This window comes from Scyliorhinus torazame, chromosome 17 (assembly GCF_047496885.1).
Source record: "Scyliorhinus torazame isolate Kashiwa2021f chromosome 17, sScyTor2.1, whole genome shotgun sequence".
In the NCBI taxonomy this organism is placed as follows: domain Eukaryota; kingdom Metazoa; phylum Chordata; class Chondrichthyes; order Carcharhiniformes; family Scyliorhinidae; genus Scyliorhinus; species Scyliorhinus torazame.
The window spans coordinates 13,905,748-13,927,216 of record NC_092723.1 but is presented as its reverse complement, the minus strand read 5'-3'; the positions used below and the strand labels follow the sequence as shown (position 1 = coordinate 13,927,216).

Below are 21,469 nucleotides of genomic sequence, written 5' to 3'. Positions count from 1 at the left end.
GAACCATATCACTGTTCCTTCACTGCCACTGGATCGAAATCCTGGAACTCCCTCCCTAACAGAACTGTCAGCGCACCTACTCCAGATGAGCTGCAGTGATTCAAGAGGGCTGCTCCACGCCACCTTCTCAAGGGCAATTAGGGATGGGCAATAAATGTTGACGTAGCCGGCGACACGCACGTCCTGGGAAACAATTTTTAAAAATTGATTTCCAGATAAATGTGTTTTTTTGTCAAAAATATTCTTTATTCTCCTCCTTTTTCACATTTTCTCCCAAATTTACAACCAACAATAAATAATAATCAGTAACAAATATGTCAGTCCCTATATCAATAACAACGATCCCATCCTCCCACCAAACCCCAGACATTGGCCCGCATGTTAACATAAACAAATGACAAAAAGGAATCAGGAATCACCCACAGTCACTATTAACACACACAGTCCCCCTCCCCCCAACTCTCCCAGCCCTCCCAACCCCCCTAATGTTCGATGTGATCCAATTCTCGAAAGTGCATGATGGATAACGCCCATGAATTGTAGAACCCCTCCATCCTTCCCCTCAGTTCAAATTTGACCTTTTCAAGCATCAAAAACAGGTCCCCCCGCCACGCTAGGGCACAGGGTGGAGAGATTGATCTCCACCCTGACAGGATCAGCCTTCGGGCGATCAACGAGGCGAAGGCTACAACATCTGCCTCCACGCCCGTTTCCAACCCCGGCTGGTCCGACACCCTGAACATGGGGCGGGATTCTCCAATCCCGCGGCAGAGTGTCTACGCCGTCATAAACGGCGTTGTGTTTTACGACGACGTGAACGGGCCGCTCCACATCTAATTCTGGCCCCTACAAGGGGGCCAGCACGGCGCTGGAGCAGTTCGCGCTGCTCCAGCTGCAGATCCCGGCGCGAACTGGGCGCAGTGGGATCCGCACGTGCGCAGTTACGCCGGTGCGGCCAACGAGGACATGCGCAGTGGCCTCCTTCAACGCGCCGGCCCCGACGCAACATGGCGCAGGGCTACAGAGGCCGGCGCGTAGGAGAGGAGGCCCCCAGCCACAGAGGCCGGCCCGCCGATCGGTGGGTCCCGATCACGGGCCAGGCCACAACGGAGGGCCCCCCCCCGGGGTTGGACCCCCCACTCCACCTCCACAGGCCGCCACCCGACCCTTACACGCCGAGGTCCCGCCGACCCAGAGCAGGTTAGAACGGCGCCGGCGGGACACGGCTCCTTTCCTACGGCCATCCGGCCCATCCAGGCCAGAGAATCGGTGGACTGGCCGCATAGAGCAGCCCACGACCGGAGCCGCACCAACCACGGCGGCGCCAATGGCACTGATTCTCCGCGGAGAATCGCGTGCCGGCGTCGGGCTGCGTGGCCCATTCGCAGGGATTCTCCGGCCCGGTGTGGGGCTGGGAGAATCCTGCCCATGGCCTCCCGAGGGCCCGGGTCCAGTTTCAGATAAATGTTGAACCTGCCATGAAGGTGTACATCATCCTTAACACAGGATGACACACACGCACAGGTGTGGGTATTTCTCTCCTCACAAAGAATGAAGACGTCGATTGAGAATTTTGCAGCATTTCAAGGAATGGATATGTGTCCCTGACTAGGATTTAGATTCTTAACCATGCCTGATCCCAACCCTATTGCAAGGAGCTGTTTATTTCTCCATACAAGAGGGGAGTGGCCCTGTTGGGACCTTTGATTCACGTCTACACCCTGTGAGATCGTCAGTCACAGGGAATTAAGATGTATTTTTGCAATCTCCTGTTTTATTTTTATCCTCCTCCGCTTCTGCATGTCATTCAGAGCTTTAGTTTGATGAACTATTTTTAGTTACAGGACTATTTCCTGAATAAATCCTGTTTCTTTCGCTTTTGTGTTTAAACAAATCCATAGCATTTGTTTAACTGAATCATACTTCTCCAAGAGAATGCAGACAAATTATTAGAGGTTTTTTTGAATAACGCGAGGCAACCCGATGTGGCAAGTAATGAATTAAAGGATTTACTGATCACTCACCACCCTGGCGTGGAAATATATCGCTGTTGTTGGGGCAAAATCCAGGAACTATCTCCCTAACAGCAGCGTGGGTGTACCTACACCTCAGGGACTGCAGCGGTTCAAGAAGGCAGCTCTACACACGACCTTCTTAAGGGCAACAAGGGATTGGCAGTAAATGCTGGCCTAACCAACGACGCCCACATAAATAAAAAAAAATTTACACTAGAGGGTTTAACAGCACTCTATTGGTCAAATCCTAACAACGCCTGGTTCCAACTGACACGCTCCATCGCCGGCCTCCGTGCTCGCATTCCACCATCACGTGGCCTGCAAAGGATCGCCCATCAAAGGGGCCACATCACCATACTCCTCCCCCCCCCCCCCACCCCACCCCGCCCCAACTCCTGAGATCACCTGTGATAAAACATAAAAGAAAACAGTTAAGACATTGGCAGACAAAGAGCAATATTGCAGACGGGGCACCAGGAAAAGATAGCTCATAATGTCAGTCTGTCCAGAGACTTGCGGGTCATTCCAGAACGCCCCAAATCCATCAGGGTTTCTTCAGCAACCGACGACTCCGGTTCCCTTGATGTAATGGATGCGCTGACCACCTCTAGAGCTAGGCCTTTGCCGGATCCTCCTCCTGCCTCAGCCACTGATGCCAGAGGCTGCCGTGGCCCCACCGAGGTTGTGCAAATCTCTGGTTCAGGAGCTTGACCCGGGACACACTTGGCCGACATGCTTCGTTACACGACGGCCCTGGGCCTGCACCACATGCGAGACTGGTCCTGTCTTCTCCACAACTCTCCCCGGCACCCAAGCCGGTCCGCCCCAAATCTCCTTGGCAAAACGAGGTTGTCAGCATTAAACGATTTGTCCCTTTTCCGAGAGTCATGATGCTCTTTCTGGGGGGGGAGGGGGTTTGCCGAGTCTCCACCCTCCCCGACAAATTTGGCAACATTAAGCCGAAACGGGTTCGCAGGCGCCGACCCATGAACAATTCTGCAGGCCTGACCCCAGTGGTGGCCTGAGGTGTGGTGTGGTAAGACAGCAAAAATCATGCCAATGGTAGTGGCCTATGAACCTGCTTGCTCTGCCAACTTATTTGAGGCAGGATGGTAGGGGCCCAACCTAACATGACGAATGCCACGAGACTTGACGGAAGTCAGAAATTCCTCAGCTGTGAATGCCGCTCCGTTGTCTGATACCAACACGGAATTGACCTGGGTCACTGGTGCTTTGGGGCAGCCGTGCTAACCACTGTGCCACCGTGCCATCCATACCAGCATCACAATTGCTTGTTTTTCTGTTAATTACTTAGTCCGGTGAGCATTCTGGTGAATTGGAAATGGAATTTATTTTGCTGTTTCCAGTCCCAGAATATGTAGAGTTTCAATCACATTCACCTTTTTCAGTAACTTCCTCATGATGTCGGGGTCAACCAGAGCACAAGTCACTTTCATTTTGTTTTGGTCCAGGGATGTGTGCACTGCGCTTGTTGCTTGGCACTGTTAGAGTTACAATAAACATCCTTTGATCAAATACTGCTCCTGCCAATGTAAAGAAGGGATGTTGACAAGATTGAATGTGAGGTAACATCCTCTGCTATATAATCTTTGGGTTAGTTTGGGAGCATACATGCATAGACCCCCCCAAAATGTATATATTATATGTTCTTTCTATAATGTGTATATGTTTGTTTTCTCCTGAAGTGTTGCTTGCAGTCTGGGCGTTTACATAGAACATACAGTGCAGAAGGAGGCCATTCGGCCCATTGAGTCTGCACCAACGTACTTAAGCCACTTCCACCCTATCGCCGTAACCCAATATCCCCTCCTAACCTTTTGGACACTAAGGGCAATTTAGCATAGCCAATCCACCTAACTTGCACGTCTTTGGACTGTGGAAGGAAACCGGAGCACCCGAAGGAAACCCACGCAGACACGGGGAAACATGCAGACTCCGCACAGACAGTGACCCAGCCGGGAATCGAACCTGGGACCCTGGCGCTGTGAAGCCACAGTGCTATCCACTTGTGCTATCATGCTGCCCGTTTTACTCTTAAGTGTTTGACAATTTGAGACTAGGGAGTTGATGATCCCCAGGGGGGGTGAAGGTGAGGATTGGTGTGGAGCAGGGGGAATAGGTTAATGAATAAAACCTTAATGTGAGGAAAGATTGGACAGGCTGGACTCGTTTCCACAAGAAGAGTGAGGGGGGTGTCTTGACCGAAGTATGACCCTGAGGAGTCTCGACAAGGTGGACGTGGAAACTACCTTTCCTCTTGTGGGTGAGTCCAGAACTAGGGGGCAACTGTTCTAAAATTAGGGGTCGCCCTCATAGGACTGAGATGAGGAGAAATAAATGTTCTCAGAGGGATGGGTAACTTTGGAACTCTCTGCCCGGAGGGCGATGGAGATGGGTTCCTTGAATAATTTTAAGGCATAGGTACGTAGGACATAGAACATACAGTGCAGAAGTAGGCCACTTGGCCCATCAAGTCTGCACGGAGTCTGCACGTTCTCCCCGTGTTCGCGTGGGTTTCCTCCGGGTGCTCCGGTTTCCTCCCACAGTCCAAAGACGTGCAGGTTAGGTGGCCTGGCCACGCTAAATTGCCCTCAGTCACCAAAAAGGTTAGGAGGGGTTACTGGGGTGTGGGGATAGGGTGGAAGTGAGGGCTTAAGTGTGTCCGTGATAAATGTTTGGGAGGCGAGGGGGTCAAAGGTTATCAGGGGAGTGGTAGATGGGAATGTGGAATTCAAAACACAAACCAATGAGCCACAACCTTATTGAATGGCGGACATTAAAGGGCCTGAATGGCGTACTCCTGTTTAATATGTTTTTACAGGGGTGAATGGCTACTTCTCCTGTTTCGTACGTTCGTATCTCTTTTCATTAAGACACCAATTTCTCTTTGGCCAAGGGGTTGGGCAACTGACTTGATATCTCCCCCTGTGTCTCAATGTGGGGGTATTGTCTGATATTCGCTCCTGTGAAGGGCGGATTCTAAACGTGCGATAAAAAAAAATGCAGGTTGCTGTTTGCTGCTGTCGAGTCAGCGTCTTGGAAAAGCAGGAGTTCGGGGACTGGGGAGGAGATGAGCTATTTGAAAAGGCTCTCCACCGTGAGCTGCTTCCCCGAGGCTTGTTCGCTGGCGGTTCACCTGCTGAGCTGAGTAATGCAGGTTGCGTCACACATCAACACAAGAGCCCTGTAATTACAAGCAGTAACTCTTGCCGAGGAGCCTGCCTCTCACATTATCTGTGCCTTCCCCTCTCGGTGGACTGCGCTGGGCGGGGAGGCAAAGACCTTGAGGTGTCGGATTTCAGAGCAGTCTGCGGAGACAGCTCAGACACACACACACACACACACAGAGAAGGGAGGCAGCACCCGCATTGCCGTCTCGGTGGCAGGTACTCCGGGACGAGCTCCGAAAACACTGAGCAGAATCGCACCAGTGTCATTCTGATTAGCCGCAATCTATATCTTTGGCAAAACAACGTCGGATTGCGAACGTGAGGACCGAGGGATCACAGAGGCTCCAGCAAAGCCTTACCGGCAAAGGTATGTGTTGTCCTTTATTACGGTTCATCCAACTTCTGTGGGGCGTGTTCCCTCTCTGTCGCTGCGAGGTTGCCAAGTTCAGCAGCAGCAGTCTGCGTGTGTGTGATGTTCAAAGGCAACGCGGGCAGCCTGTGTTTTTTTTGCGATCTGGGTTTTTGGTTTCTGTCATTCTGCGCGAAGGATTTTAAAAGTTAAATAAACATTGTGTTGCTGTGAGGGAGAGGGAGAGGGGGGGGGGGGGGGGGGGCAGGAGCTGTCCTCACACACTGGAAGAAGTGGCCAGGCAAGTTTATCAATGGTTGCACAGGTGCACAGCACTTAGCACAGGGCTAAATCGCTGGCTTTGAAAGCAGACCAAGGCAGGCCAGCAGCACGGTTCAATTCCCGTAACAGCCTCCCCGAACAGGCGCCGGAATGTGGCGACTAGGGGCTTTTCACAGTAACTTCATTTGGAGCCTACTTGTGCCAATAAGCGATTTTCATTCATTTCTGTGAGTCCATCAGCTCTCAAGTTAACAGAGTAACTGCAGGGTGGCACTTGTCGAACCCGGACCTCTTCCACTGTCAGAATGTATTTTCCATTTTACTTTCCATGGTCATCTCGTTTTTTTTCCTGCCTTCTCCTTGGGGGGGGGGGGGGGGGGTCATCTTAAGTGTTTTCTTTCTCCTCCCTGACGTTCCTTTTGTTCACAAAGTATTTCCATCTCTTGTGTCTCGGTGAGTGGCTCTTGTAATCCTGGGTCAGGAGGATGGCGGTTCAAGTTTGATTCCAGAGACTTGAGCACACGCTGCCGGGCTGAGGGAGTGCTGCCCTGTCAGAAACGCCGGCTTGCAGCTGAGACCTTAACCCGAGACCTTGTCTGCCCCCTCAGGGTGGACACGTAAAATCTCCTGGTTCTATTTTGATAAATAACATGGGGTGGCGGAGAGGAGAGAGAGTGGTGGAATTGCTCCCAGAGTCCCTGGTCAATATTTTCATAGAATCACACCATAGAATTTACAGTGCAGAAGGAGGCCATTCACCCCATTGAGTCTGCACCGGCCCTTGCAAAGAGCACCCCACTCAAGCACACAGCTCCTCTACCCCATCCCCTTAACCTAGTAACCCCAATTAACCTTTTTGGACAATCTGCCCTTCAGACAACAACACCAATGCAACGGGTTGATCAATGATGATACTGTTGGTCACCCCTCACCCGCTGCCTTCAGCTCCCCCAAACCTTCCTCCCCATCTCTCCATCTCTTACTGGATTCCTTACCAAAGGCGCGATTAGTGACGTTGGACGTACAACCGAGAGGGATGAAAGGATCAAGCAATTTTTAAAAATTCCCGGTTCAACCAGCCACCGCATATCACAGGCAAACCAGATTGACACCAATACACCCATAGTAAACGGCTGGGGCTGTTGTGTAAAACAGGCGACAGGTAATAAGTTAAGTTCATACCTCTCCCCATTACCATTGAAAGTCAACGGAAATTCAAACTAAGAAAAAAAAAGAAAACAATTCTCCATTTCTGAAAAAGGTACATGCCAGCCATTGGGCAAATTTCATCGGAAAAGAGCTTCTCAAACTGGAATGTGAACTAGTTTTCAACAACTGAATGTCATTTGTCATCTTTAATGCTGGATAACAGATCATCAGCAGACAATCGCTCTGTTCCCTGTGGAAGTCAAAACCGGTAGATTTTAAGCGGGAAATTCTCAGTGATCAGATGGTCATCCTGGAGAACCACCACGACATTCACCTCAAATTCAACTTTGAAATTGGTGGTTTCCAGGGTGGGACAGGTAAAAAGCCAAGGAAACACCATATAGATGGGGCAGCACGGTAGCATTGTGGATAGCACAATTGCTTCACAGCTCCAGGGTCCCAGGTTCGATTCCGGCTTGGGTCACTGTCTGTGCGGAGTCTGCACATTCTCCTCGTGAGTGCGTGGGTTTCCTCCGGGTGCTCCGGTTTCCTCCCACAGTCCAAAGATGTGCAGGTTAGGTGGATTGGCCATGCTAAATTGCCCTTAGTGTCCAAAATTGCCCTTAGTGTTGGGTGGGGTTACTGGGTTATGGGGATGGGGTGGAGGTGTTATGGGGATTGGGTAAGGTGCTCTTTCCAAGAGCCGGTGCAGACTCGATGGGCCGAATGGCCTCCTGTACTGTAAATTCTATTCTATGAGATGGGGATTGCGAGTCTTCGGCATATATTACCATCGGCTATTTGGATGTTCTGAATTTCTGTAGCATCTCTTGCATAACCCTCTGCACAACCATAGGTTTCCACACGCACAAGTTGAAGCTCAATGCTTTTGATGGGTACATCCGAATTCTCCACCACTAGCTCCCCAGTCAGTGGCTGGGTGATGACACAATTGGTGGAATCCAAGTGGCCACGGATTGTGAATCGAGGCAGTGCCTTCCTCTCTTTGACGTTCTGGAGTGATTAGCACACTGTGATTAGCAGGCTGTTTAGCACACTAGGCTAAATCGCTGGCTTTGAAAGCAGACCACGGCAGGCCAGCAGCACGGTTCAGTTCCTGTACCAGCCTCCCCGAACAAGGCGCCGGAATGTGGCGACTAGGGGCTTTTCGCAGTAACTTCATTTGAAGCCTACGTGTGACAGTAAGTGATTTTCATACTGGGGGTTAGCCTCCCCTTCTGAGGCAGTGAATGTACAATGAACTCGCAGTTCTTGGTCAAGTCTTTGGCAAGCAGCGGTCGACGCACATCACAGCGTACTGTGTACTGAATGTTTACGAAGACACCATGGTATGTCTCGTACATAACTTTACTTCCTTTTGCCTTCAGTGGGAATTCAAAAGGAATTTCCGTCCGGCCACTAGGTAGTTTCCCTGCCTTGGTTACCTCTATGCTACTGCTGATGAGCTGGATAGGCTTGACAGAATTGTAAAAAGCTTCAAATACACCAACACTCTTTGCACTGAGTTGCAGGCTAACAACCCCATCCATGGCCAAGGTGATTCCCTGGTGCTGAATGGCTTCTTTTCTGGATAGAATTACCACTCCAGACAGAGATTCCCCATCGTGATAGACTGCGTTCGCCCTCTTCAGCTTGATGTCCACCACCGACCCCATGGTGGCGGGAGGGGAAGGGCTGCCCCCGGAACCGTTACCGCGACATCACCTGCCTCCCGCTAAAGCTGCTCGCCTTCTGGTCGGTATACACTCGGGTCCCAGTGTGAAATAGTGCATAGTGAGGAGGGCGGAATGGAAATTAGAATGGGAAATGTTTGATTTGAGTGCGGAAATAGTGTGGAGTTCCTGTAGGAAGTGTTCCTGTGGGTCACCGTAAGATACCTATACTCAGTGCTGATTTCAAGGAGGTACACAGCTCCAGTCTGCTCCAGCGTATGAGCCTGGTGTCAATTCCTGAGCCCTCTGAATTAAGGTTATGTTCGGCCACACACCTTCCTCCACTCGGCTCATGACAGTGAACTAGGTTTCTGCTGACAAACTTCAGTCTGGAGCCAAATTGCCTCTTGCAGACGAAAGAACTTCTGCTGTGAGCCCAGAATGATGAATTCAGAGACTGTCCTGAGTAAGGGAGAGCTCCATAGAATTCCTATAGTGCAGAAGGAGACCATTCGGCCCATCAAGTCAGCACCCACTCTCTGAAAGAGCACACTACCTAGACCCACCTCCCGTCCTATGCCCGTAACCCACTTAACCTGCATACCTTTGGAAACTAAGGTGCAACTTATCCTGGCCAATCTACGGAACCTGCACATGTTTGGACTTGTGGGAGGAAACCGGAGCATCCGGAGGAAACCCACGCAGACAGTCACCCGAGGCCAGAATCGAACCCGGGTCCCTGGCGCTGTGAGGCAGCAGTGCTGACCAGTGTTAGCCAGTTACCCAGCAACAGGGGGGAGATTCAAGGGGTGGGAGGATCGTCCAGTCTTGCCGATGGTGACCACCGCAGTGCATTCCCAGATGGTAGAACGGGCGAGCCACGCAAAAGGGCATTGACATGAGCAGGACTGGGAGATACTTCCGACAGCCAATAGGGAGCTGCCTGTGCTGCTGGAAAATGTGCCACACGGGGGGGCGGGAGCATGCAGAAAATCCCCCCCCCCCCAGGCTGCTACTGGTCTTGCGCAAAATCAGAAAGATTCGCATTTACATTGCACCTTTCACCACTGTGTCTATCGTTGTCTGGTTGGGGGGGTGGGGGGTCTAAGTTCAAGAATTCCTTCCCTAAATCTGCCTCTTTCCTTCTTAAAACTTACATCTTTCACCAAGTTTTTGGTCTTTGCCCCGAATATCTCCTTGTGTGGCTCAATGTCAAATTCTATTCAACACCTCTCCTGCGATACACAACGGCACATTTCCCGACATCAAAGGCACCAATGCAAATGCAAGTTATCATTGACATTTGAACTGTAGCTTCGTGCCACTCACAGGCTCCAAATCCAGTGACTCCATCACCAAGCTCACAGAGCCCCTCCTGGGCAGTAGGAAGAATAGGGAGGTCACTTATCACTCAGAAGATGCCAGTCCAGATGGAATGGACGAACAATGGGATCTCAGGCTAAACAAACCGATCGCCGCAAAGGTTACGCCACAGGTCAGCAAATTAATTGGAAAAAACAAAAAAAGCAGAGGGTTTATTTCTAGCGGAATAGAATTGAAAAATAGGGAAGTTTGTGCAGTTCTGCTGGCTGCATTACAAAAAGAATATCAGAGGCAATGGAGAGGGTGCGGAGAAGATTTGCAAGGATGATCCTCGAACCATCGTGGGTTTACATATCATAAACGGATTGGCAGGCTGGGTCGTTCTTCTCTTGAAAGAAAGGAAACCGAAGGGTGACCTAATAGAGATGTTAAAAATTCTGAAAGGGTTTGATAGATAGGACTCAGAGAGAATGCTCTCCCCTGTGGGAAAGAGCATAACAGGAGGCCATCGACTTCCGGGTGCGGCGATGACCAGCTGAGTCGCACGTTTCGGCAGCTCCCGGTGAAACAGACTTTTGCGCTCTTGATAGGAGCCCCAACGGCAAATTTTGACGGCTAAAAACACTGTGCGGTAATCCAGAAGGGAATCCCCCCTGGATACGGATGAAAAAAGGAGGAGAAAGTGGCCGGATTGCAGTGGATCCTTTAGAACAGCGGCAAGGAAGGCAAGCAAAAACCAAGATGGCGTTGGAGGTGGCAGTTTAACATGGGGCCCTGAACAACAAGAATTCCTGAAATGCTGTGTGGAAGAGCTCAAAAAGGAAATGAAGAAAGAGCTGTTGGCCCCGATACTACAGGCGATCGAAGGGCTAAAGGAGGAACAAAAGACCCAGGAGCGGGAGCTTCGGGTCGTGAAGGCAAAGCCAGCCGAGAATGAGGACGACATACAGGGCCTGGTGGTGAAGACAGAGACGCGTGAGGCACATCAGAAACGATGTGTGGAAAGGTTGGAGGCACTGGAGAACAACGCAAGGAGGAACAACTTGAGGATTCTTGGTCTTCCTGAAGGTGCGGAGGGAGCGGATGTCGGGGCATATGTGAGCACGATGCTGCACTCGTTAATGGGAGCGGAGGCCCCGGCGAGTCCATTGGAGGTGGAGGGAGCATACCGAGTGATGGCGCGAGGACCGAGAGCAGGAGAAATTCCCAGAGCCATAGTGGTGAGATTCCTCCGTTTTAAGGATAGAGAAATGGTCCTTAGATGGGCAAAGAAAACTCGGAGCAGTAAATGGGAGAACGCGGTGATCCGCGTTTATCAAGACTGGAGTGCGGAGGTGGCGAGAAGGAGGACGAGCTTTAATCGGGCCAAGGCGGTGCTTCATAAAAAGAAGATAAAATTTGGAATGCTGCAACCGGCAAGACTGTGGGTCACATATCGAGGGAGGCACCACTACTTTGAGACGGCGGATGAAGCGTGGACTTTTATTGTGGAAGAAAAACTGGAATGAGCGGGTTATTAAAAAGAATGTTTGAACAAAGTGTTGGGGCGAATGTGGGGGGCGAAGAGGGGGGTTAAAATAGGGGGAAAGAGGAGTTTTATGTACTAATCCTGCGATGTGGTAACTTTTCTCTCTTCCACAGGTGGTGATGGGGGGAGGAGGGGAGGTGGAGGAGATGGGGCGTTGGCCATTGGGGGCGGGGCCAAGGGAGAAGCGCGGGCTTGGTTCCCGCGCTATGATAATCATGGCGGGAATAGAGAAGCAGGAAGGAGGGGGCGTCGCACGGTGCGAGCCGAGGTCACGGGGGGATGCCGAGGTCGGCCAGAGTTTGCTGACTTCTGGGAGCAACATGGGGGGAGTAATTACGCTAGCGGGGGGTCTAGCGGGGGGGTGGGAGGGGGGAATTACTGGGTTGCTGCTGCTGGGGAGAGGGGGGAGCTGGTATGGGAGGGGATGGGCGGGGGGGCCACCGCCTGGGGGAGATACAGCTGCGTGGGAACCGGGTGAGGAGCTGGAAAAAGGGGATGGCTAATCGACAAGGGGGGGGGGGGGGGGGGGGGTAGGAAGCCCCCCAACCCGGCTGATCACGTGGAACGTGAGAGGGCTGAACGGGCCGATAAAGAGGGCACGGGTACTTGCACACCTTAAGAAACTTAAGGCAGATGTGGTTATGTTACAGGAAACGCACCTGAAACTGATAGACCAGGTTAGGCTACGCAAAGGATGGGTGGGGCAGGTGTTCCATTCGGGGCTAGATGCGAAAAACAGGGGGGTGGCTATATTAGTGGGGAAGCGGGTAATGTTCGAGGCAAAGACTATAGTGGCGGATAACGGGGGCAGATACGTGATGGTGAGTGGCAAACTACAGGGGGAGACGGTGGTTTTGGTAAACGTATATGCCCCGAACTGGGATGATGCCAATTTTATGAGGCGGATGCTAGGACGCATTCCGGACCTAGAGATGGGAAAGCTGATAATGGGGGGGAGATTTTAATACGGTGTTGGAACCAGGGCTGGATAGGTCGAAGTCCAGGACTGGAAGGAGGCCGGCAGCAGCCAAGGTACTTAAAGATTTTATGGAGCAGATGGGAGGTGTAGACCCGTGGAGATTTAGCAGACCTAGGAGTAAGGAGTTCTCGTTTTTCTCCTATGTCCATAAAGTCTACTCGCGAATAGACTTTTTTGTGCTGGGAAGGGCGTTGATCCCGAAGGTGAGGGGAACGGAGTATACGGCTATAGCCATTTCGGATCACGCTCCACACTGGGTAGACTTGGAGATAGGGGAGGAAACAGGAGGGCGCCCACCCTGGAGAATGGACATGGGACTAATGGCAGATGAGGGGGGGTGTCTAAGGGTGAGGGGGTGCATTGAAAAGTACTTGGAACTCAATGATAATGGGGAGGTCCAGGTGGGAGTGGTCTGGGAGGCGCTGAAGGCGGTGGTTAGAGGGGAGCTGATATCAATAAGGGCACATAAAGGGAAGCAGGAGAGTAAGGAACGGGAGCGGTTGCTGCAAGAACTTTTGAGGGTGGACAGACAATATGCGGAAGCACCGGAGGAGGGACTGTACAGGGAAAGGCAAAGGCTACATGTAGAATTTGACTTGCTGACTACGGGCACTGCAGAGGCACAATGAAGGAAGGCACAGGGTGTACAGTACGAATATGGGGAGAAGGCGAGCAGGTTGCTGGCACACCAATTGAGGAAAAGGGGAGCAGCGAGGGAAATAGGGGGAGTGAGGGATGAGGAAGGAGAGATGGAGCGGGGAGCGGAGAGAGTGAATGGAGTGTTCAAGACATTTTATAAAAAATTATATGAAGCTCAACCCCCGGATGGGAGGGAGAGAATGATGGGCTTTTTGGATCGGCTGGAATTTCCCAAGGTGGAAGAGCAGGAAAGGGTGGGACTGGGAGCACAGATCGAGGTAGAAGAAGTGGTGAAAGGAATTAGGAGCATGCAGGCGGGAAAGGCCCCGGGACCGGATGGATTCCCAGTCGAATTCTATAGAAAATATGTGGACTTGCTCGCCCCGGTATTGACGAGGACCTTTAATGAGGCAAAGGAAAGGGGACAACTGCCCCCGACTATGTCTGAAGCAACGATATCGCTTCTCTTAAAGAAGGAAAAGGACCCGCTACAATGCGGGTCCTATAGACCTATTCCCCTCCTAAATGTAGATGCCAAGATTCTGGCCAAGGTAATGGCAATGAGAATAGAGGAATGTGTCCCGGGGGTGGTCCACGAGGACCAAACTGGGTTTGTGAAGGGGAGACAGCTGAACACGAATATACGGAGGCTGTTAGGGGTAATGATGATGCCCCCACCAGAGGGGGAAACGGAGATAGTAGTGGCGATGGATGCCGAGAAAGCATTTGATAGAGTGGAGTGGGATTATTTGTGGGAGGTGTTGAGGAGATTTGGTTTTGGAGAGGGGTATGTTAGATGGGTGCAGCTGTTGTATAGGGCCCCAATGGCGAGCGTGGTCACGAATGGACGGGGATCTGCATATTTTCGGCTCCATAGAGGGACAAGGCAGGGATGCCCTCTGTCCCCATTATTGTTTGCACTGGCGATTGAGCCCCTGGCGATAGCGTTGAGGGGTTCCAAGAAGTGGAGGGGAGTACTTAGAAGAGGAGAAGAATATCGGGTATCTTTGTATGCGGACGATTTGTTACTATATGTGGCAGACCCGGCGGAGGGGATGCCAGAAAAAATGCGGATACTTGGGGAGTTTGGGGATTTTTCAGGGTATAAATTGAACATTGGGAAAAGTGAGTTGTTTGTGGTGCATCCAGGGGAGCAGAGTAGAGAAATAGAGGACCTACCGTTGAGGAAGGTAACAAAGGACTTTTGTTACCTGGGGATCCAGATAGCCAAGAATTGGGGCACATTGCATAGGTTAAATTTAACGCGGTTGGTGGAACAAATGGAGGAGGATTTCAAGAGATGGGATATGGTATCCCTGTCACTGGCAGGGAGGGTGCAGGCGGTTAAGATGGTGGTCCTCCCGAGATTCCTCTTTGTGTTTCAGTGCCTCCCGGTGGTGATCACGAAGGCTTTTTTAAAAAGGATTGAAAAGAGAATCATGGGTTTTGTGTGGGCCGGGAAGATCCCGAGAGTGAGGAAGGGATTCTTACAGCGTAGCAGGGATAGGGGGGGCTGGCACTACCGAGCCTAAGTGAGTATTATTGGGCCATTTCAATGGTGAGTAAGTGGATGGGAGAGGAGGAGGGAGCGGCGTGGAAGAGATTAGAGAGGGCGTCCTGTAGGGGGACTAGCCTACAGGCTATGGTGACAGCCCCATTGCCGTTCTCACTGAGGAACTACATCACAAGCCCGGTGGTGGTGGCTACACTGAAGATTTGGGGACAGTGGAGACGGCATAGGGGAAAGACTGGAGCCTTGGGGGGGGGTCCCCGATAAGAAACAACCATAGGTTTGCCCCGGGGGGAATGGATGGGGGATATGGAATGTGGCAAAGAGCAGGAATAACGCAACTGAAAGATCTATTTGTGGATGGGAAGTTCGCGAGTCTGGGAGCGCTGACCGAGAAATATGTGTTGCCCTAAGGGAAAGCATTCAGGTATATGCAACTGAGGGCTTTTGCGAGGCAACAGGTGAGGGAATTCCCGCAGCTCCCGACACAAGAGGTGCAGGACAGAGTGATCTCAAAGACATGGGTGGGGGATGGTAAGGTGTCAGATATATATAGGGAAATGAGGGACGAAGGGGAGACTATGATAGATGAACTAAAAGGGAAATGGGAAGAAGAGCTGGGGGAGGAGATCGAGGAGGGGCTGTGGGCAGGTGCCCTAAGCAGGGTAAACTCGTCGTCCTCGTGTGCCAGGCTAAGACTGATTCAGTTTAAGGTATTACACAGGGCGCATATGACTGGAGCACGGCTCAGTAAATTTTTTGGGGTGGAGGATAGGTGTGCGAGGTGCTCGAGAAGCCCAGCGACTCATACCCATATGTTTTGGTCATGCCCGGCACTACAGGGGTTTTGGATGGGGGTGACAAAGGTGCTTTCAAAAGTAGTGGGGGTCCGGGTCGAACCAAGCTGGGGGTTGGCTATATTTGGGGTTGCACAAGAGCCGGGAGTGCAGGAGGCGAGAGAGGCCGATGTTTTGGCCTTTGCGTCCCTAGTAGCCCGGCGCAGGATATTGCTAATGTGGAAAGAAGCCAAGACCCCGGGGGTGGAGACCTGGATAAATGACATGGCAGGGTTTATAAAGCTAGAGCGGATTAAGTTCGTTCTAAGGGGGTCGGCTCAAGGGTTCACCCGGCGGTGGCAACCGTTCGTCGAATACCTCGCAGAAAGATAGATGGAATGGAAAAAAGGCAGCAGCAGCAGCCCAGGATCGGGGGGGGGGGGGGGGGCGGGGGAGGAACCAGAAGGACCCTCAGGGTTGTTAATATATACTGTATAATATGTATAGGTCGTTGCTGCAGATAATTATATATTGGACTGTTAAATTATATTTTTGGCGAGTGTTACTTGTGATAAGGCAGTAGCCAATTAGGGTTAGTTTTCATTTTTGTTATTTATTATTTATTCATTTTCTGTTTATAAAATAGGTCATTGTTATTTGTGTTGTTATCATATTGTGTAAAGGATGCACAATGTACTGTGTTGGTTGACCAAAAATTTTCAATAAAATATTTTATAAAAAAAAAATAACAGAAGGCCATCGATATAAGACGGTCACCCAGAAATCCAATAGGAAATTCAGAAGAAGCTTCTTTATCTAACGAGTGGGAAGAATTTGGAACTTGTTGCCACAGGAAGTGGTTGCAGTGAATATTATAGGTGCCTTTAAGGGGAAGCTCGATGAGCTTACGAAGGAGATGCAAATAGATAGTTACAATAGTATATTAAACAGTAAAGAGGGGGGGAGGCTGGAGTTGAGCATAAACACCGGTATGGGCTGGTTGTAATCCCATCCGATGTTAAACAGTGAAGAAATGTCCCAATGTGGTTTTCTTTTCAATAAGCGATTTCGGAGCACCCACTTGAGGTGTTGATGCTGATACAAATTATGTTCACCATCTCTGTTCAGTCGAGGCCCTGTGATTATCATAACATGCAGTGTATTGAAATGTACACCATGCATTTTGTCCGCTCGAGGCTACCACACATGCATGTACCAGCAGAGGGAGTTTGGCTCACGCAGTTCTACACCTAAATGCCTCGCGGCTGTATGTATAACTGTTTCTGTCCCAGGGACTTCACACCACTTAACTGGCACCTCAGTGATCTTCGTTTCATGGCCACAGCCCTCCTGCAGGATGTGGGAGCAGGTGGGAGGTCCTGCGGGATGTGGGAGCAGGTGGGAGGGTGGGGAGGTGGGATGGCAGTCGCACAGCTTTACACAGGGTGGGTTACCGTGAGGACCTCGCAGTGTTTTATATTCTGAGGACAGGGTTGGATATTCTGTACTGTGACCTGATTAAAGTTGTCCAGCACAGACCCTCCTGCGGTTTGCCCTATTGTGGATAAAGATTTAAAATTCCACTTCCAGCTGTTTGTACATTCCACTTAATCATATCAGCGTGTAACATTGACCCGGGAGGAAAAGATTTCAGCAAAGACGGACTCACAGGATGATGGAACAGCACTGCAAATACGAGGCAGCAAAAATGACAGCGAAGAGTGACTGAGTCAGATGCGAGTTGTTATGAGCTGGGGTATGCTGTCTGCGAGCGCGGTGCAAGCAGATTCAACAGAAAACTTCAAATAGTAATTGAAAAGGAAAAGAATATTCGGAGTAATAGGAAGTACAAACAGGATTAATTGGATTGTTCCTTCAACGGGTTCCCACAGCTCAATGGGCCAAATGGCTTCCCACTGTCCACCCTGAACACCCCCCACTGAAGGCATTCCACTGTGTATGCAAAGTTGTGGCCTTGGAAGTTTAAAAAAAAATCTCACCCAGTTAATCAAAAGTGATCTTGTTTTGCCCGATTCCAGTTTCAATCTCGTGGTACCAGGTCAGCCTTTGAGTGCCACCCAGTGGTCTGCTCGAGCAAGTGCAACTTCAGAAAGAGCTTGCGTGCATTTATGTAGCAACTTATCATAGCCTTGTACAAATCTCAGCGCACGCTGAGAATGACTTTTTCCTTGGATGCGCTCTCCAGACCGTGGTCAAGCATGGCAGGCCCTTTCCCCACAGAATAGGAAGAGTTGAACTGCTGTTGGTTGAGTTGGCCGAGGCACCAGGAGAACCACGGGTCATGGTGTTGGCGCAGTCATTCGGCTCGTCAAGCTCTGCGTTGAGCAATCCAGCCAATCCCATTCCCCTGCTCTGTCCCCGGAACCCTATCCCCCAAGTGCCCATACAATTTTCCTTTTGAAATCATTGTCCGTTTCCACCACAAGGCCCTGTCTCTCTTCGAATGGAGCAATTGGAAAGTAGACGGACCTTTGGTGGAACGTCTCGACTCAAGGGTGACGCCTCCGACAGTCCAGCGCACCCTCAGTGCAGAATGGAAGTTTGGGTAGCGGAGCACAAGAACACAACAAATCAGAGCAGGAGTAGACCATCGAAACTGCTCCGCCGCTCAATCCAATCATGGGTGGTCTTGGGCTTCAACTCCATTTTCCCGCTCCCTCTCCGCATCCCTTAATTCCCTCAGAGACCAAAAATGCCCCTCCTCATATTAAATATATTCAACAATGGAGCATCCACTGCACTCTGGGGTAGAGAACACCAAAGATTCAAAACCCTTTGAGGGAAGTAGTTTCTCCTCATCCGAGTCATAAATGATGTCCTGATACTGTGCCCCTGTGTTTTAGATTCCCCAACAACTGGAAACAATCTCTCAGCGTCCTTCCTATCAAGCCTCTCGGAATTTTGTAGTTTCCCAAATCAAAATCACCTCTCATTCTGCTAAGCTGTAGAGAAGACTAATTTACTCATCCTCTCCTCATAGGACAAGCCCCTTGTCCCAGGGACCGATCTAATGAACTTTCACTGTACCACCTCCATTGCAAACATATCCTTTCTTCCATGTGTAGAGCAAAACCGCGCGGCCTGTATTCCAGATGCGGGCAGGATTCTCCAGCCACCCAGCCGTGTGTTTCATAGAATCATAGAATTTACAGTGCAGAAGGAGGCCATTCGGCCCATCGAGTCTGCACTGGCCCTTGGAAAGAGCACCCTACTCAAGCCCACGCCCCGTAACCCAGTAACCCCACCTAACCTTTTTGGACACTAAGGGCAATTTAGCGTGGCCAACCCACCTAACCTGCACATTTTTGGACTGCGGGAGGAAACCGGAGCACCCGGAGGAAACCCACGCCGACACGGGGAGAACGTGCAGACTCCGCACAGACAGTGACCCAAGCCGGGAATCGAACCTGAGACTCTGGAGCTGTGAAGCGACTGTGCTAACCACTATGCTGTTTCTCAGCAGGGGGTGGGGGCACACCGCTCGCTGGCAGCGGGGTTCTCTGCTCCCGCCGCTTGTCAATGGGATTTCCCATTGAAGCCACCTCACTCTGCCGGGAAACCCGAGGGCAATCCAGAAAATTCCACCGCCAGTGAACGGCCGGAATATTTTGGCCGCAGTCTCACCAAAGCCATATACAATTGTAGGAAACTGCTTTATTCTTGTGGTCCGATCCCCTTTGCAGTAGCACTCGGACCCATGACCTTATTTGTTGACTGGATATGGGATAGCGAAATGTATGTGGGGTTAGGCCGCAATTTAGCCATGATCCGATTAAATATTGCAACAGACTCAAGGAGCTAAATAACTGGGGCCTGTTCCCATGATGGGAGAGAGTCCTACCTGCCAGCAAAAATTTAGAAAAGATCGGAAATACTCAATAGGTCAGGCAGCATCTGTGAAGCGAGAAACAGAATTAACGTTTCAGGTCCATGATCACACCCAACTGGGGAAAACATTTTCTCAACATATATCTACCCACCATAGGGGCAGCATGTGGTGCAGTGGTTAGCGTTGCTGCCTCACTGTGCCGAGGTCCAGGTTCGGTCCCGGCTCTGGGTCACTGTCTGTTGTAATGTCGGAACATGGCAGCCAATCTCTGCATAGCAAGCTCGCACAAACAGCAGCATGACCGGGTAATATGTTTAATTGTTGCTGGTTGAGGGATATACTTTCACCTGGAAACCAGAAAGGAGCTCACTCCCCTGCTCAGGTTTGAAAGAGCGAGGGCAGCACGGTGGCCCAGCGGTTAGCACTGCTGCCTCACAGCGCCGAGGTCCCAGGTTCGATCCCGGCTCTGGGTCACTGTCCGTGTGGAGTTTGCACATTCTCCCCGTGTTTGCGTGGGTTTCGCCCCCACAGCCCAAAGATGCGCAGGCTGGGTGGATTGGCCACGCTAAATTGCCCCTTAATCGGAAAAAATGAATTGGGTACTCTAAATTTATTAAAAGAAAGAGCAGCGGGATTCGAGAAGGGACGAAGTGTGACGGCCCTATTTGAGGCAGTGGAGGATGGGCTGGTTGACTGCTGGCCAGCGTTAACGGAGCCTCTCCTGACTGGATTTGATGTCCTGGCACAGGGCTCTGGGACTGTGTCGAAACTGTGGAGTCAGTAGAAAGGCAGATGGGAGTGCATCTTGAGGCGATTAATCGGGTCGTGAACTTCTGTCAGATTACAACACACAGCTGTTTCGCAAGCTTGCCTAATGTAAAACAAACAGGCTTCAGGATAAGGGCCAGTCACATAGTTTCTAACAGAGCTGTGTTTAATGATAGAGAAACAAAAAGCTGGAATGGTAGCTAGATACAGAGGCGAGCCTGCTGGAAATCCTAGGTATCCACAGCAGGACTGTCAGTATCTGAAAAGTAAAAAGATGGATTAATGTTCGGTTGAAGGCTCCAGTGTAAGTTATCTGCCGCTCCGATTTACTTTGCATTTTCACCATTTTCCATAATTACTCGGACTGAAAACCAGCAAAATCCTGGCAGGAATCCCATCTCCTAATGATGTTGGGTAACGGATTTGCTCCCAATAACGGGACCTCAACAGAGCAGGGCTTACTGATTGCTGACAAGGACCTTCTATCTGTCTGTTTAAAGAACAAAGGTTTCGCGAGGTGGTATCTCTTGAATGTTACTCTCAGCTGGATAAGCATCAGAGAAGTAGATGATAGCATCATTACCTTGAGCAACTGGAGTTTGCAGTGGTCAAGGCAATCGAGGCTTTTATTTACTGCAATGAGATCCTTATCGTTCATCAGCAAGAACACAGCATTGCGTTGAACGTAGATAGCAGGTCCTGTGTGTGCAGCCTCCAAAAATCTTGGGTTGAGGGGTGTCGCTAGCATTTATTGCCCATTCCTTGTTGCTCTGGCAGGGTGGGGGTGGGTGGGGGGGTTGGTTGTTGCCTTTGAACTCCGCTAGTCTCTGTGCTGTTTCTGCCATGGCGCCACTTTGGTCGGGATTTTGAGGGCTGGAGATAAATGTCCAAGTCAGATTTGGAGGGAAAGCTGGAGGTGATGGTGTTCCCGTGAAATTACTGGGGTTTGAACTTCTATGGAATTATCATCTCTGCTTCATGCTTTGATATTCCACCCGAACCAAACGGGCAGAATTGAGCAGTGCCATCTTGCAAGTAAAGTGAACAGGAAATTTAACTTGAATTACTCCTTGGTCATGTTGCATCAATGCTTAAGGCCCGGCCTGAACACATAGCCCAACATCATAAGATAATTGTATATTATTTGAGTGTTTAATTGTATTCAGGTGCTGGGCATTGACTGGGGATTCATTTGCGTTCAATATATGTAGAAAGAGACTGAAACTAGTGATTTAGTTCAGGAATCGCATGTTTGTAACTCTGTGTGTCTCTAGTAAAAAAAAGTGTGCAAAGATTGGCTCCAGTTTTATCCTTCACTGCTGGGCTTCATGGGATAGAATGAGGTTGGTGAAGGAAGAAGAAAGGGAAACATGAGAGGACCTTTCTCATATCATCTTTGGGAACCAAATTTCCTGGCACTTTGGGTGGTAATTAGTG

The 21,469-nt window shown here is 50.5% G+C and overlaps 1 protein-coding gene and 1 pseudogene across 9 annotated transcripts in view; one reads left to right on the top strand and one right to left on the bottom strand.

Moving 5' to 3' along the window:
* Positions 1-21,469, top strand: part of plekha6 (pleckstrin homology domain containing, family A member 6) — a 358,362-nt gene that overhangs the window by 133,122 nt on the left and 203,771 nt on the right. Inside the window, exon 1 of one of the 9 annotated variants that reach the window (XM_072480067.1) lies at positions 5,339-5,573. The exons of the other annotated variants lie outside the window; for them this stretch is intronic. The gene's annotated coding sequence lies outside the window, so the exon portion shown is untranslated. Of the gene's footprint in view, positions 1-5,338; positions 5,574-21,469 lie in introns of those variants that run through there. 9 annotated transcript variants of the gene reach the window in all.
* LOC140393510 (vacuolar protein sorting-associated protein 26C-like) lies at positions 7,087-8,700 on the bottom strand (annotated as a pseudogene).